This window comes from Oncorhynchus gorbuscha, linkage group LG04, assembly GCF_021184085.1.
Source record: "Oncorhynchus gorbuscha isolate QuinsamMale2020 ecotype Even-year linkage group LG04, OgorEven_v1.0, whole genome shotgun sequence".
Taxonomy (NCBI): domain Eukaryota; kingdom Metazoa; phylum Chordata; class Actinopteri; order Salmoniformes; family Salmonidae; genus Oncorhynchus; species Oncorhynchus gorbuscha.
Genome location: NC_060176.1, coordinates 85783943 through 85799804, shown reverse-complemented (window position 1 = coordinate 85799804; position 15862 = coordinate 85783943).

The window sequence follows — 15862 nt, the reverse complement described above, 5'->3', positions numbered from 1 at the left end:
GAGCCTGCCTGCCATTCTCTACCTTTCAGACTCTGCTCTGGATTACTGACCTCTGCCTGACACTGACCACAGTATCACTACTCTGGATAGTATCACTGCTCTGGATAGTATCACTGCTCTGGATAGTATCACTACTCTGGATAGTATCACTACTCTGGATAGTATCACTACTAGTATCACTACTCTGGATAGTATCACTACTCTGGATAGTATCACTACTCTGGATAGTATCACTACTATAGTATCACTGCTAGTATCACTGCTCTGGATAGTATCACTGCTCTGGATAGTATCACTGCTCTGGATAGTATCACTGCTCTGGATAGTATCACTGCTCTGGATAGTATCACTGCTCTGGATAGTATCACTGCTCTGGATAGTATCACTACTCTGGATAGTATCACTACTCTGGATAGTATCACTGCTCTAGATAGTATCACTACTAGTATCACTGCTCTGGATAGTATCACTGCTCTGGATAGTATCACTGCTCTGGATAGTATCACTACTCTGGATAGTATCACTACTCTGGATAGTATCACTACTCTGGATAGTATCACTACTCTGGATAGTATCACTACTAGTATCACTGCTCTGGATAGTATCACTACTCTGGATAGTATCACTACTAGTATCACTACTGGATAGTATCACTGGATAGTATCACTACTCTGGATAGTATCACTGATAGTATCACTGGATAGTATCACTACTCTGGATAGTATCACTACTAGTATCACTGCTCTGGATAGTATCACTACTAGTATCACTGCTCTGGATAGTATCACTACTCTGGATAGTATCACTGCTGGATAGTATCACTACTATAGTATCACTGCTCTGGATGGATAGTATCACTACTATCACTACTAGTATCACTACTCTGGATAGTATCACTACTCTGGATAGTATCACTGCTCTGGATAGTATCACTGCTCTGGATAGTATCACTACTCTGGATAGTATCACTGCTCTGGATAGTATCACTGCTCTGGATAGTAGTATCACTACTCTGGATAGTATCACTACTAGTATCACTGCTCTGGATAGTATCACTACTCTGGATAGTATCACTACTAGTATCACTACTCTGGATAGTATCACTACTCTGGATAGTATCACTACTAGTATCACTACTCTGGATAGTATCACTACTCTGGATAGTATCACTACTCTGGAGTATCACTACTAGTATCACTGGATAGTATCACTACTAGTATCACTACTCTGGATAGTATCACTACTAGTATCACTACTCTGGATAGTATCACTACTAGTATCACTACTCTGGATAGTATCACTACTAGTATCACTACTCTGGATAGTATCACTACTCTGGATAGTATCACTACTACTCACTACTCTGGATAGTATCACTGCTCTGGATAGTATCACTACTAGTATCACTACTCTGGATAGTATCACTACTAGTATCACTACTAGTATCACTGGATAGTATCACTACTCTGGATAGTATCACTACTAGTATCACTACTCTGGATAGTATCACTACTCACTACTCTGGATAGTATCACTACTCTGGATAGTATCACTACTAGTATCACTACTCTGGATAGTATCACTACTAGTATCACTACTCTGGATAGTATCACTACTATAGTATCACTACTCTGGATAGTATCACTACTAGTATCACTACTCTGGATAGTATCACTATCTCTGGATAGTCACTCTCTGGATAGTATCACTGCTCTGGATAGTATCACTACTCTGGATAGTATCACTACTCACTGGATAGTATCACTACTAGTATCACTACTCTGGATAGTATCACTACTGTATCACTACTCTGGATAGTATCACTACTCTGGATAGTATCACTATCACTGCTCTGGATAGTATCACTACTGGATAGTATCACTACTCTGGATAGTATCACTACTAGTATCACTACTCTGGATAGTATCACTGCTCTGGATAGTATCACTGGATAGTATCACTCTGGATAGTATCACTACTCTGGATAGTATCACTACTAGTATCTCTGGATAGTATCACTACTCTGGATAGTATCACTACTCTGGATAGTATCACTACTCTGGATAGTATCACTACTCTGGATAGTATCACTACTCTGGATAGTATCACTGCTCTGGATAGTATCACTGCTCTGGATAGTATCACTACTCTGGATAGTATCACTGCTCTGGATAGTATCACTACTAGTATCACTGGATAGTATCACTGCTCTGGATAGTATCACTACCTGGATAGTATCACTGCTACTGGATAGTATCACTGCTCTGGATAGTATCACTACCTGGAGTATCACTGGATAGTATCACTACTCTGGATAGTATCACTGCTCTGGATAGTATCACTACTGGATAGTATCTGGGATAGTATCACTAGTATCACTACTCTGGATATCACTATCACTGATAGTATCACTCTCTGGTATCACTATAGTATCACTACTCTGGATAGTATCAGTAGTATCACTACTCTGGATAGTATCACTACTGGATAGTATCACTACTCTGGATAGTATCACTACTAGTATCACTCTGGATAGTATCACTACTAGTATCACTGCTCTGGACTATCACTACTCTGGATAGTATCACTACTAGTATCACTCTCTGGATAGTATCACTGCTCTGGATAGTATCACTGCTCTGGACACTCTGGATAGTATCACTACTCTGGATAGTATCACTGCTCTGGATAGTATCACTACCACTAGTATCACTACTCTGGATAGTATCATCACTAGTATCTGCTCTGGATAGTATCACTACTCACTGGGATAGTATCACTACTCTGGATAGTATCACTGCTCTGGATAGTATCACTACTAGTATCACTCTGGATAGTATCACTACTCTGGATAGTATCACTGGATAGTATCACTACTAGTATCACTGCTCTGGATAGTATCACTACTCTGGATAGTATCACTACTCTGGATAGTATCACTGCTCTGGATAGTATCACTACTCTGGAGTATCACTACTCTGGATAGTATCACTATAGTATCACTGGGATAGTATCACTGCTCTGGATAGTATCACTGCTCTGGATAGTATCACTACTCTGGATAGTATCACTACTCTGGATAGTATCACTACTCTGGATAGTATCACTACTCTGGATAGTATCACTACTCTGGATAGTATCACTACTCTGTAGTATCACTGCTCTGGATAGTATCACTACTCTGGATAGTATCACTACTCTGGATAGTATCACTACTCTGGATAGTATCACTACTAGTATCACTACTCTGGATAGTATCACTACTCTGTATCACTACTCTGGATAGTATCACTACTCTGGATATCACTGGATAGTATCACCGCTCTGGATAGTATCACTACTCTGGATAGTATCACTACTGCTCTGGATAGTATCACTACTAGTATCACTGCTCTGGATAGTATCACTACTCTGGATAGTATCACTACTCTGGATAGTATCACTACTCTGGATAGTATCACTCTGGATAGTATCACTACTCTGGATAGTATCACTACTGGAGTATCACTACTCTGGATAGTATCACTACTAGTATCACTACTCTGGATAGTATCACTACTCTGGATAGTATCACTACTCACTGGATAGTATCACACTACTCTGGATAGTATCACTACTCTGGATAGTATCACTACTAGTATCACTACTCTGGATAGTATCACTACTCTGGATAGTATCACTATAGTATCACTACTCTGGATAGTATCACTACTCTGGATAGTATCACTACTCTGGATAGTATCACTACTCTGGATAGTATCACTGCTCTGGATAGTATCACTACTCTGGATAGTATCACTGCACTCTGGATAGTATCACTGCTCTGGATAGTATCACTACTCTGGATAGTATCACTACTATAGTATCACTGCTCTGGATAGTATCACTGCTCTGGATAGTATCACTACTAGTATCACTACTCTGGATAGTATCACTGCTCTGGATAGTATCACTACACTCTGGATAGTATCACTACTAGTATCACTGGGATAGTATCACTATCACTCACTGGATAGTATCACTAGTATCACTACTCTGTATCACTACTCTGGATAGTATCACTACTAGTATCACTACTCTGGATAGTATCACTACTAGTATCACTACTCTGGATAGTATCACTACTCTGGATAGTATCACTACTCTGGATAGTATCACTACTCTGGATAGTATCACTACTCTGGATAGTATCACTACTAGTATCACTGCTCTGGATAGTATCACTACTCTGGATAGTATCACTACTCTGGATAGTATCACTACTAGTATCACTGCTCTGGATAGTATCACTACTAGTATCACTACTGGATAGTATCAGTATCTACTCTGGATAGTATCACTACTGGATAGTATCACTACTCTGGATAGTATCACTACTCTGGATAGTATCACTACTATCACTGGATAGTATCACTACTCTGGATAGTATCACTACTCTGGATAGTATCACTACTAGTATCACTACTCTGGATAGTATCACTACTAGGATAGTATCACTATCACTACTCTGGATAGTATCACTACTCTGGATAGTATCACTGCTCTGGATAGTATCACTACTCTGGATAGTATCACTACTATAGTATCACTACTCTGGATAGTATCACTGCTCTGGATAGTATCACTACTCTGGATAGTATCACTACTAGTATCACTGGATAGTATCACTAGTATCACTCTGGATAGTATCACTACTCTGGATAGTATCACTACTCACTGGATAGTATCACTACTCTGGATAGTATCACTGCTCTGGATAGTATCACTACTCTACTCTGGATAGTATCACTACTAGTATCACTACTCTGGATAGTATCACTACTAGTATCACTACTCTGGATAGTATCACTACTAGTATCACTACTCTGGATAGTATCACTACTCTGGATAGTATCACTACTCTGGATAGTATCACTACTATAGTATCACTACTCTGGATAGTATCACTACTAGTATCACTACTCTGGATAGTATCACTACTAGTATCACTGGATAGTATCACTACTCTGGATAGTATCACTACTAGTATCACTACTCTGGATAGTATCACTACTAGTATCACTACTCTGGATAGTATCACTACTAGTATCACTACTCTGGATAGTATCACTACTCTGGATAGTATCACTACTCTGGATAGTATCACTACTAGTATCACTACTCTGGATAGTATCACTACTAGTATCACTATCACTACTAGTATCACTGGATAGTATCACTACTAGTATCACTACTCTGGATAGTATCACTACTAGTATCACTACTCTGGATAGTATCACTACTCTGGATAGTATCACTGCTCTGGATAGTATCACTACTAGTATCACTACTCTGGATAGTATCACTGCTCTGGATAGTATCACTACTAGTATCACTACTCTGGATAGTATCACTGCTCTGGATAGTATCACTACTAGTATCACTACTCTGGATAGTATCACTACTAGTATCACTACTCTGGATAGTATCACTACTCTGGATAGTATCACTACTCTGGATAGTATCACTGCTCTGGATAGTAACACTACTCTGGATAGTATCACTACTAGTATCACTACTCTGGATAGTATCACTGCTCTGGATAGTATCACTACTAGTATCACTGCTCTGGATAGTATCACTACTCTGGATAGTATCACTACTAGTATCACTGCTCTGGATAGTATCACTACTCTGGATAGTATCACTACTCTGGATAGTATCACTACTAGTATCACTGCTCTGGATAGTATCACTACTCTGGATAGTATCACTACTCTGGATAGTATCACTACTAGTATCACTACTCTGGATAGTATCACTACTAGTATCACTACTCTGGATAGTATCACTGCTCTGGATAGTATCACTGCTCTGGATAGTATCACTACTAGTATCACTACTCTGGATAGTATCACTGCTCTGGATAGTATCACTACTAGTATCACTGCTCTGGATAGTATCACTACTCTGGATAGTATCACTACTCTGGATAGTATCACTACTCTGGATAGTATCACTACTAGTATCACTACTCTGGATAGTATCACTACTCTGGATAGTATCACTACTAGTATAGTATCTGGATAGTATCACTACTCTGGATAGTATCACTACTCTGGATAGTATCACTACTAGTATCACTACTCTGGATAGTATCACTGCTCTGGATAGTATCACTGCTCTGGATAGTATCACTGCTCTGGATAGTATCACTGCTCTGGATAGTATCACTACTCTGGATAGTATCACTACTGGATAGTATCACTGCTCTGGATAGTATCACTGCTCTGGATAGTATCACTACTCTGGATAGTATCACTACTAGTATCACTGCTCTGGATAGTATCACTACTAGTATCACTGCTCTGGATAGTATCACTACTAGTATCACTGCTCTGGATAGTATCACTACTCTGGATAGTATCACTACTCTGGATAGTATCACTGCTCTGGATAGTATCACTGCTCTGGATAGTATCACTACTCTGGATAGTATCACTACTCTGGATAGTATCACTACTCTGGATAGTATCACTACTCTGGATAGTATCACTACTCACTGGATAGTAGTATCACTGCTCTGGATAGTATCACTACTCTGGATAGTATCACTGCTCTGGATAGTATCACTGCTCTGGATAGTATCACTGCTCTGGATAGTATCACTACTCTGGATAGTATCACTACTCTGGATAGTATCACTACTCTGGATAGTATCACTACTAGTATCACTACTCTGGATAGTATCACTACTCTGGATAGTATCACTACTAGTATCACTACTCTGGATAGTATCACTACTCTGGATAGTATCACTACTAGTATCACTGCTCTGGATAGTATCACTACTCTGGATAGTATCACTACTCTGGATAGTATCACTACACTACTGGTATAGTATCACTACTCTGGATAGTATCACTACTAGTATCACTACTCTGGATAGTATCACTACTCTGGATAGTATCACTGCTCTGGATAGTATCACTACTCTGGATAGTATCACTACTCTGGATAGTATCACTACTAGTATCACTACTCTGGATAGTATCACTACTATAGTATCACTACTCTGGATAGTATCACTACTAGTATCACTGCTCTGGATAGTATCACTACTCTGGATAGTATCACTACTAGTATCACTACTCTGGATAGTATCACTACTCTGGATAGTATCACTACTCTGGATAGTATCACTACTCTGGATAGTATCACTACTCTGGATAGTATCACTACTCTGGATAGTATCACTGCTCTGGATAGTATCACTGCTCTGGATAGTATCACTACTAGTATCACTGGATAGTATCACTACTAGTATCACTACTCTGGATAGTATCACTACTAGTATCACTGTATCTCTGGATAGTATCACTACTAGTATCACTACTCTGGATAGTATCACTACTCTGGATAGTATCACTACTCTGGATAGTATCACTACTAGTATCACTGCTCTGGATAGTATCACTACTCTGGATAGTATCACTACTAGTATCACTACTCTGGATAGTATCACTGCTCTGGATAGTATCACTACTCTGGATAGTATCACTACTCTGGATAGTATCACTGCTCTGGATAGTATCACTACTCTGGATAGTATCACTACTCTGGATAGTATCACTACTAGTATCACTACTCTGGATAGTATCACTACTAGTATCACTGCTCTGGATAGTATCACTACTCTGGATAGTATCACTGCTCTGGATAGTATCACTACTCTGGATAGTATCACTGCTCTGGATAGTATCACTACTCTGGATAGTATCACTGCTCTGGATAGTATCACTACTCTGGATAGTATCACTACTCTGGATAGTATCACTACTAGTATCACTACTCTGGATAGTATCACTACTCTGGATAGTATCACTACTAGTATCACTACTCTGGATAGTATCACTACTCTGGATAGTATCACTACTGGATAGTATCACTGCTCTGGATAGTATCACTACTCTGGATAGTATCACTACTCTGGATAGTATCACTGCTCTGGATAGTATCACTACTCTGGATAGTATCACTACTAGTATCACTACTCTGGATAGTATCACTACTCTGGATAGTATCACTGCTCTGGATAGTATCACTGCTCTGGATAGTATCACTGCTCTGGATAGTATCACTACTAGTATCACTACTCTGGATAGTATCACTACTCTGGATAGTATCACTACTAGTATCACTGCTCTGGATAGTATCACTACTAGTATCACTGCTCTGGATAGTATCACTACTAGTATCACTGCTCTGGATAGTATCACTACTCTGGATAGTATCACTACTCTGGATAGTATCACTACTAGTATCACTGCTCTGGATAGTATCACTACTCTGGATAGTATCACTACTAGTATCACTACTCTGGATAGTATCACTGCTCTGGATAGTATCACTACTCTGGATAGTATCACTACTCTGGATAGTATCACTGCTCTGGATAGTATCACTGCTCTGGATAGTATCACTACTAGTATCACTACTCTGGATAGTATCACTACTAGTATCACTACTCTGGATAGTATCACTACTCTGGATAGTATCACTACTAGTATCACTGCTCTGGATAGTATCACTACTAGTATCACTGCTCTGGATAGTATCACTACTCTGGATAGTATCACTGCTCTGGATAGTATCACTGCTCTGGATAGTATCACTGCTCTGGATAGTATCACTACTCTGGATAGTATCACTACTCTGGATAGTATCACTACTCTGGATAGTATCACTACTAGTATCACTACTCTGGATAGTATCACTGCTCTGGATAGTATCACTACTCTGGATAGTATCACTACTCTGGATAGTATCACTACTAGTATCACTACTCTGGATAGTATCACTACTAGTATCACTACTCTGGATAGTATCACTGCTCTGGATAGTATCACTGCTCTGGATAGTATCACTGCTCTGGATAGTATCACTGCTCTGGATAGTATCACTGCTCTGGATAGTATCACTGCTCTGGATAGTATCACTACTCTGGATAGTATCACTACTAGTATCACTGCTCTGGATAGTATCACTACTAGTATCACTGCTCTGGATAGTATCACTACTAGTATCACTGCTCTGGATAGTATCACTACTCTGGATAGTATCACTGCTCTGGATAGTATCACTGCTCTGGATAGTATCACTGCTCTGGATAGTATCACTGCTCTGGATAGTATCACTGCTCTGGATAGTATCACTACTCTGGATAGTATCACTACTCTGGATAGTATCACTACTCTGGATAGTATCACTACTCTGGATAGTATCACTGCTCTGGATAGTATCACTACTCTGGATAGTATCATTGCTCTGTCTAGTATCACTGCTCTGGATAGTATCACTACTCTGGATAGTATCACTACTCTGGATAGTATCACTACTAGTATCACTACTCTGGATAGTATCACTACTAGTATCACTGCTCTGGATAGTATCACTACTCTGGATAGTATCACTACTCTGGATAGTATCACTACTCTGGATAGTATCACTACTCTGGATAGTATCACTACTAGTATCACTACTCTGGATAGTATCACTGCTCTGGATAGTATCACTACTAGTATCACTACTCTGGATAGTATCACTACTCTGGATAGTATCACTACTAGTATCACTGCTCTGGATAGTATCACTACTCTGGATAGTATCACTACTAGTATCACTGCTCTGGATAGTATCACTAGTATCTGGATAGTATCACTCACTACTCTGGATAGTATCACTACTCTGGATAGTATCACTGCTCTGGATAGTATCACTACTATAGTATCACTACTCTGGATAGTATCACTGTATCACTACCTGGATAGTATCACTACTAGTATCACTACTCTGGATAGTATCACTACTCTGGATAGTATCACTACTAGTATCACTGCTCTGGATAGTATCACTACTAGTATCACTACTCTGGATAGTATCAGTATCACTGCTCTGGATAGTATCACTACTAGTATCACTACTCTGGATAGTATCACTACTCTGGATAGTATCACTACTAGTATCACTGCTCTGGATAGTATCACTACTCTGGATAGTATCACTACTAGTATCACTACTCTGGATAGTATCACTACTCACTACTCTGGATAGTATCACTGCTCTGGATAGTATCACTACTCTGGATAGTATCACTGCTATCTGGATAGTATCACTACTCTGGATAGTATCACTACTCTGGATAGTATCACTACTAGTATCACTACTCTGGATAGTATCACTACTAGTATCACTGCTCTGGATAGTATCACTACTCTGGATAGTATCACTGCTCTGGATAGTATCACTATAGTATCTGGATAGTATCACTACTCTGGATAGTATCACTACTAGTATCACTACTCTGGATAGTATCACTACTCTGGATAGTATCACTACTAGTATCACTACTCTGGATAGTATCACTACTAGTATCTGGATAGTATCACTACTAGTATCACTGCTCTGGATAGTATCACTAGTATCACTACTGGATAGTATCACTACTAGTATCACTGCTCTGGATAGTATCACTACTCTGGATAGTATCACTACTAGTATCACTACTCTGGATAGTATCACTACTCTGGATAGTATCACTGCTCTGGATAGTATCACTACTCTGGATAGTATCACTGCTCTGGATAGTATCACTATAGTATCACTACTCTGGATAGTATCACTACTCTGGATAGTATCACTACTAGTATCACTACTCTGGATAGTATCACTACTAGTATCACTGCTCTGGATAGTATCACTACTAGTATCACTGCTCTGGATAGTATCACTACTCTGGATAGTATCACTACTCTGGATAGTATCACTACTAGTATCACTGCTCTGGATAGTATCACTACTCTGGATAGTATCACTACTAGTATCACTACTCTGGATAGTATCACTGCTCTGGATAGTATCACTACTCTGTATCACTACTATAGTATCACTACTCTGGATAGTATCACTGCCCTGGATAGTATCACTGCCCTGGATAGTATCACTACTAGTATCACTACTCTGGATAGTATCACTACTAGTATCACTACTCTGGATAGTATCACTGCTCTGGATAGTATCACTACTAGTATCACTGCTCTGGATAGTATCACTACTAGTATCACTGCTCTGGATAGTATCACTACTCTGGATAGTATCATTGCTCTGTCTAGTATCACTGCTCTGGATAGTATCACTGCTCTGGATAGTATCACTGCTCTGGATAGTATCACTACTCTGGATAGTATCACTGCTCTGGATAGTATCATTGCTCTGTCTAGTATCACTGCTCTGGATAGTATGCCTTGGAGATGGACCAGTGGATCGTGATCGACCGGTTGGTGACCACTGCTCTTGAAGGTTGAGTGAAGTTAAATTTCTTCTTCTTACACGGAACCCAAACTGGCTGTGCACGTTCACCATCGTGCATACATTCATTTTGCCCCCGCACACCAAACGCGATCACAACACGCAGGTTAAAATATCAAAACTAACTCTGAACCAATGACGTTAATTTTGGGACAGGTCGAAAATCATTAAACATGTATGGCAATTAGCTACTTAGCTTGCACTTGCTCGCTAACGTTAATTTGTCCGATTTAGTTAGCTTGCTGTTGATAGCTAAATTTGTCCTGGGATATAAACATTGAGTTGTTATTTTACCTGAAATGCACAAGGACCTCTTCTCCGACAATTAATCCACACATAAAACGGCCAACCGAATCGTTTCTAGTCATCTCTCCTCCTTCCAGGCTTTTTCATTGTTTAACTTATATGGTGATCGCATCTAAACGTTCATTTTATTACCACGATGACCGGCAAACGTGGGTACCTGCTTCTATAAACCAATGAGGAGATGGGAGAGGCAGGACTTGCAGCGCGATCTGCATCAGAAATAGGAATGAGTTCTATTTTAGCCCTTGGAGTCGCAGACGGTCGTTGGCGTGCGCGAGCAGTGTGGGTGCAACAATTGAATAACAAGGATTTCTAAATTTATTTTGCAACGTCCGGTCTGGTCAGCATGTTAGCGGGAACATTGCTCATGAAGGAAGTTGTGTTGCCCGTTACACACCAGTTTCAAGTCCTGTGACCCGCACATTTAATTTGTTTTAGGAAGGCCTATAGTTTCTTCTCTAGGCTCCTTGTCTGAGAAGATAACACGCTACCGTACCAGCCTATGAGAGACCCCATGGATAAGCACATTTAAGTCTATTGCGTTGAGGGAGATGAGTCTCTACACGTGTAGGGTGACGCTTCGACCACACCGACGGCGGCATTACATTTCTGACAACCAGAATTACATTAATTTCCAATGAAACGTTGCGTTCGTTGTGGTGCATATGTTGAATTTATCGAATGTATGAGTCAAACTGTATGTACAGACGGCTTGATAGAAACGGTAGTAGAAGGTGAATGTTGAACTGTTGTTGCATATATATCCACATAATGCTGTCGGTGTGTTGGAAGCTCTCACCTTTCTGAATCAGCGCCCCCCTGTGGCTCTGACAAGCACTGCATGTATCAAATAACTATTTAAGAAACATTTAAACCCAATCAATTATACTATAGTCCTGCTAAATTACTCACAGCATAAAAAACAGAACAGAAAAATTTTTTTTTAGAAGTTGGTCCAATTGTTGATGAAGCAAACATTGGATGACTTGGTGAAGCCGTGGTAGAGACAAGCCGTGGTAGAGACAAGGCGTGGTAGAGACAGGCCGTGGTAGAGACAGGGCGTGGTAGAGACAAGGCGTGGTAGTGACAAGGCGTGGTAGAGACAGGGCGTGGTAGAGACAGGGCGTGGTAGAGACAGGCCGTGGTGGAGAAAAGGTGTGGTAGAGACAGGCCGTGGTGGAGACAACAGCACAATCAGACCCAACCAAATCATGAGAAAACAAAAATATAATTACTTAACACATTGGAAAGAATTAACAAAAAAACAGAGCAAATTAGAATGCTATTTGGCCCTACACAGAGAGTACACAGCGGCAGAATACCTGACCACTGTGACTGACCCAAAATTAAGGAAAGCTTTGACTATGTACAGACTCAGTGAGCATAGTCTTGCTATTGAGAAAGGCCGCCGTAGGCAGACATGGCTCTCAAGAGAAGACAGGCTATGTGCTCACTGCCCACAAAATGTGGAAACTGAGCTGCACTTCCTAACCTCCTGCCCAATGTATGACCATATTAGAGAGACATATTTCCCCCAGATTACACAGATGCACAAAGAATTCAAAAACAAATCCAATTTTGAAAAACTCCCATATCTTTTGGGTGAAATTCCACAGTGTGCCATCACAGCAGCAAGATTTGTGACCTGTTGCCACGAGAAAAGGGCAACCAGTGAAGAACAAACACCATTGTAAATACAACCCATATTTATGCTTATTCATTTTATCTTGTGTCATTTAACTATTTGTACATTGTATATATATAAAATATGACATTTGTAATTTCTTTACTGTTTTTAAACTTCTGTATGTGTAATGTTTACTGTTATTTTTTGTTTTTTTCACTTTATATATTCACTTTGTATGTTGTCTACCTCACTTGCTTTGGCAATGTTAACACATGTTTCCCATGCCAATAAAGCCCTTGAATTGAATTGACAAGGCATGGTAGACAGGCCGTGGTGGAGAAAAGGTGTGGTAGAGACAGGCCGTGGTGGAGAAAAGGTGTGGTAGAGACAGGCCGTGGTGGAGACAAGGCGTGGTAGAGACAGGCGTGGTAGAGACAGGCCGTGGTAGAGAAAAGGCGTGGTAGAGACAGGCCGTGGTGGAGAAAAGGTGTGGTAGAGACAGGCCGTGGTGGAGACGAGGCGTGGTAGAGACAGGCCGTGGTGGAGACGAGGCGTGGTAGAGACAGGCCGTGGTGAGACAGGCCGTGGTGGAGAAAAGGTGTGGTAGACAGAGGCCGTGGTAGAGACAAGGCGTGGTAGAGACAAGGCGTGGTAGAGACAGGCCGTGGTGGAGACAGGCCGTGGTGGAGAAAAGGTGTGGTAGACAGAGGCCGTGGTAGAGACAAGGCGTGGTAGAGACAGGCCGTGGTGGAGACAGGCCGTGGTGGAGAAAAGGTGTGGTAGACAGAGGCCGTGGTAGAGACAAGGCGTGGTAGAGACAGGCCGTGGTGGAGACAGGCGTGGTAGAGAAAAGGCCGTGGAGAAAGGTGGAGACAGAGGCCGTGGTAGAGACAAGGCGTGGTAGAGACAGGCCGTGGTGGAGACAGGCCGTGGTGGAGAAAAGGTGTGGTAGACAGAGGCCGTGGTAGAGACAGGCCGTGGTGGAGACAGGCCGTGGTGGAGACAGGCCGTGGTGGAGAAAAGGTGTGGTAGACAGAGGCCGTGGTAGAGACAAGGCGTGGTAGAGACAGGCCGTGGTGGAGACAGGCCGTGGTGGAGAAAAGGTGTGGTGGAGAAAAGGTGTGGTAGACAGAGGCCGTGGTAGAGACAAGGCGTGGTAGAGACAGGCCGTGGTGGAGAAAAGGTGTGGTAGACAGAGGCCGTGGTAGAGACAAGGCGTGGTAGAGACAGGCCGTGGTGGAGACAGGCCGTGGTGGAGAAAAGGTGTGGTAGACAGAGGCCGTGGTAGAGACAAGGCGTGGTAGAGACAGGCCGTGGTGGAGACAGGCCGTGGTGGAGAAAAGGTGTGGTAGACAGAGGCCGTGGTAGAGACAAGGCGTGGTAGAGACAAGGCCGTGGTAGAGACAGGCCGTGGTGGAGAAAAGGTGTGGTAGAGACAGGCCGTGGTGGAGACGAGGCGTGGTAGAGACAGGCCGTGGTGGAGACAGAGGCGTGGTAGAGACAGGCCGTGGTGGAGACGAGGCGTGGTGGAGACAGGCCGTGGTGGAGAAAAGGTGTGGTAGACAGAGGCCGTGGTGGAGACAAGGCGTGGTAGAGACAGGCGTGGTAGAGACAAGGCGTGGTAGAGACAAGGCGTGGTAGAGACAGGGCGTGGTAGAGACAAGGCGTGGTAGAGACAAGGCGTGGTAGAGACAAGGCGTGGTAGAGACAAGGCGTGGTAGAGACAAGGCGTGGTAGAGACAGGCCGTGGTGGAGACGAGGCGTGGTGGAGACAGGCCGTGGTAGAGAAAGGTGTGGTAGACAGAGGCGTGGTAGAGACAAGGCGTGGTAGAGACAAGCTGTCCGTTTCCCTCCATCCATGCTGCTTCTTCAACACAGCATTAGGAGTCCTGTGAACATCAACAGTCCTAAACATGGCATTATGAACAGCACCATCTTCCTAATTGAGAACTTTGACATATTGGCACAAAATAAAAGCTGATGGGGCGACAGAATCACCTCTAATCTCCATAAAGTCGAAAGACATTTTCATTCAAGCATGTTGTCATGATGTGCAGAAGCGGTTATTGACAAAAGGGAATATTAATCATGAATATATATAATACACTGCTCCATGTACAATAGATTGAGGACTATTCATTTAAAGAAGTGGGGGTGGAGTACATGTGGATGGTAGTCATGGATAATGATGGATGTTAGCCATTCTAGTGAATCATTTAGATTCAAATGTAGTCCACTCCGGACCAGCTAAATGTTCACATTAGCAACGTAAGGATATACAACCAACACAAAACTCGCTGTTGTTGTTCCAAATGCATTACTATTGTCTCACGTTAATCAGGACAGCCCTGATCAACAGCAGGAGTCTGGAACAAGGTAGAACGGCCGGTGAAATCAGTGGCCAGGTGTCGGAAAGGCGGGGGGAATCCGTCAGGTCCCAAAAGTCAAGAGAATTTGATTCATTATGATGTAAAAGTAAAGACTGATCCTAGATCAGCAGTCCTACTCTAAGACGCTTTGTGAATACAGGTCCAGACAAGGTCCTAGCCCACCGGCACATAAGATACTGTAGAATAAATACTG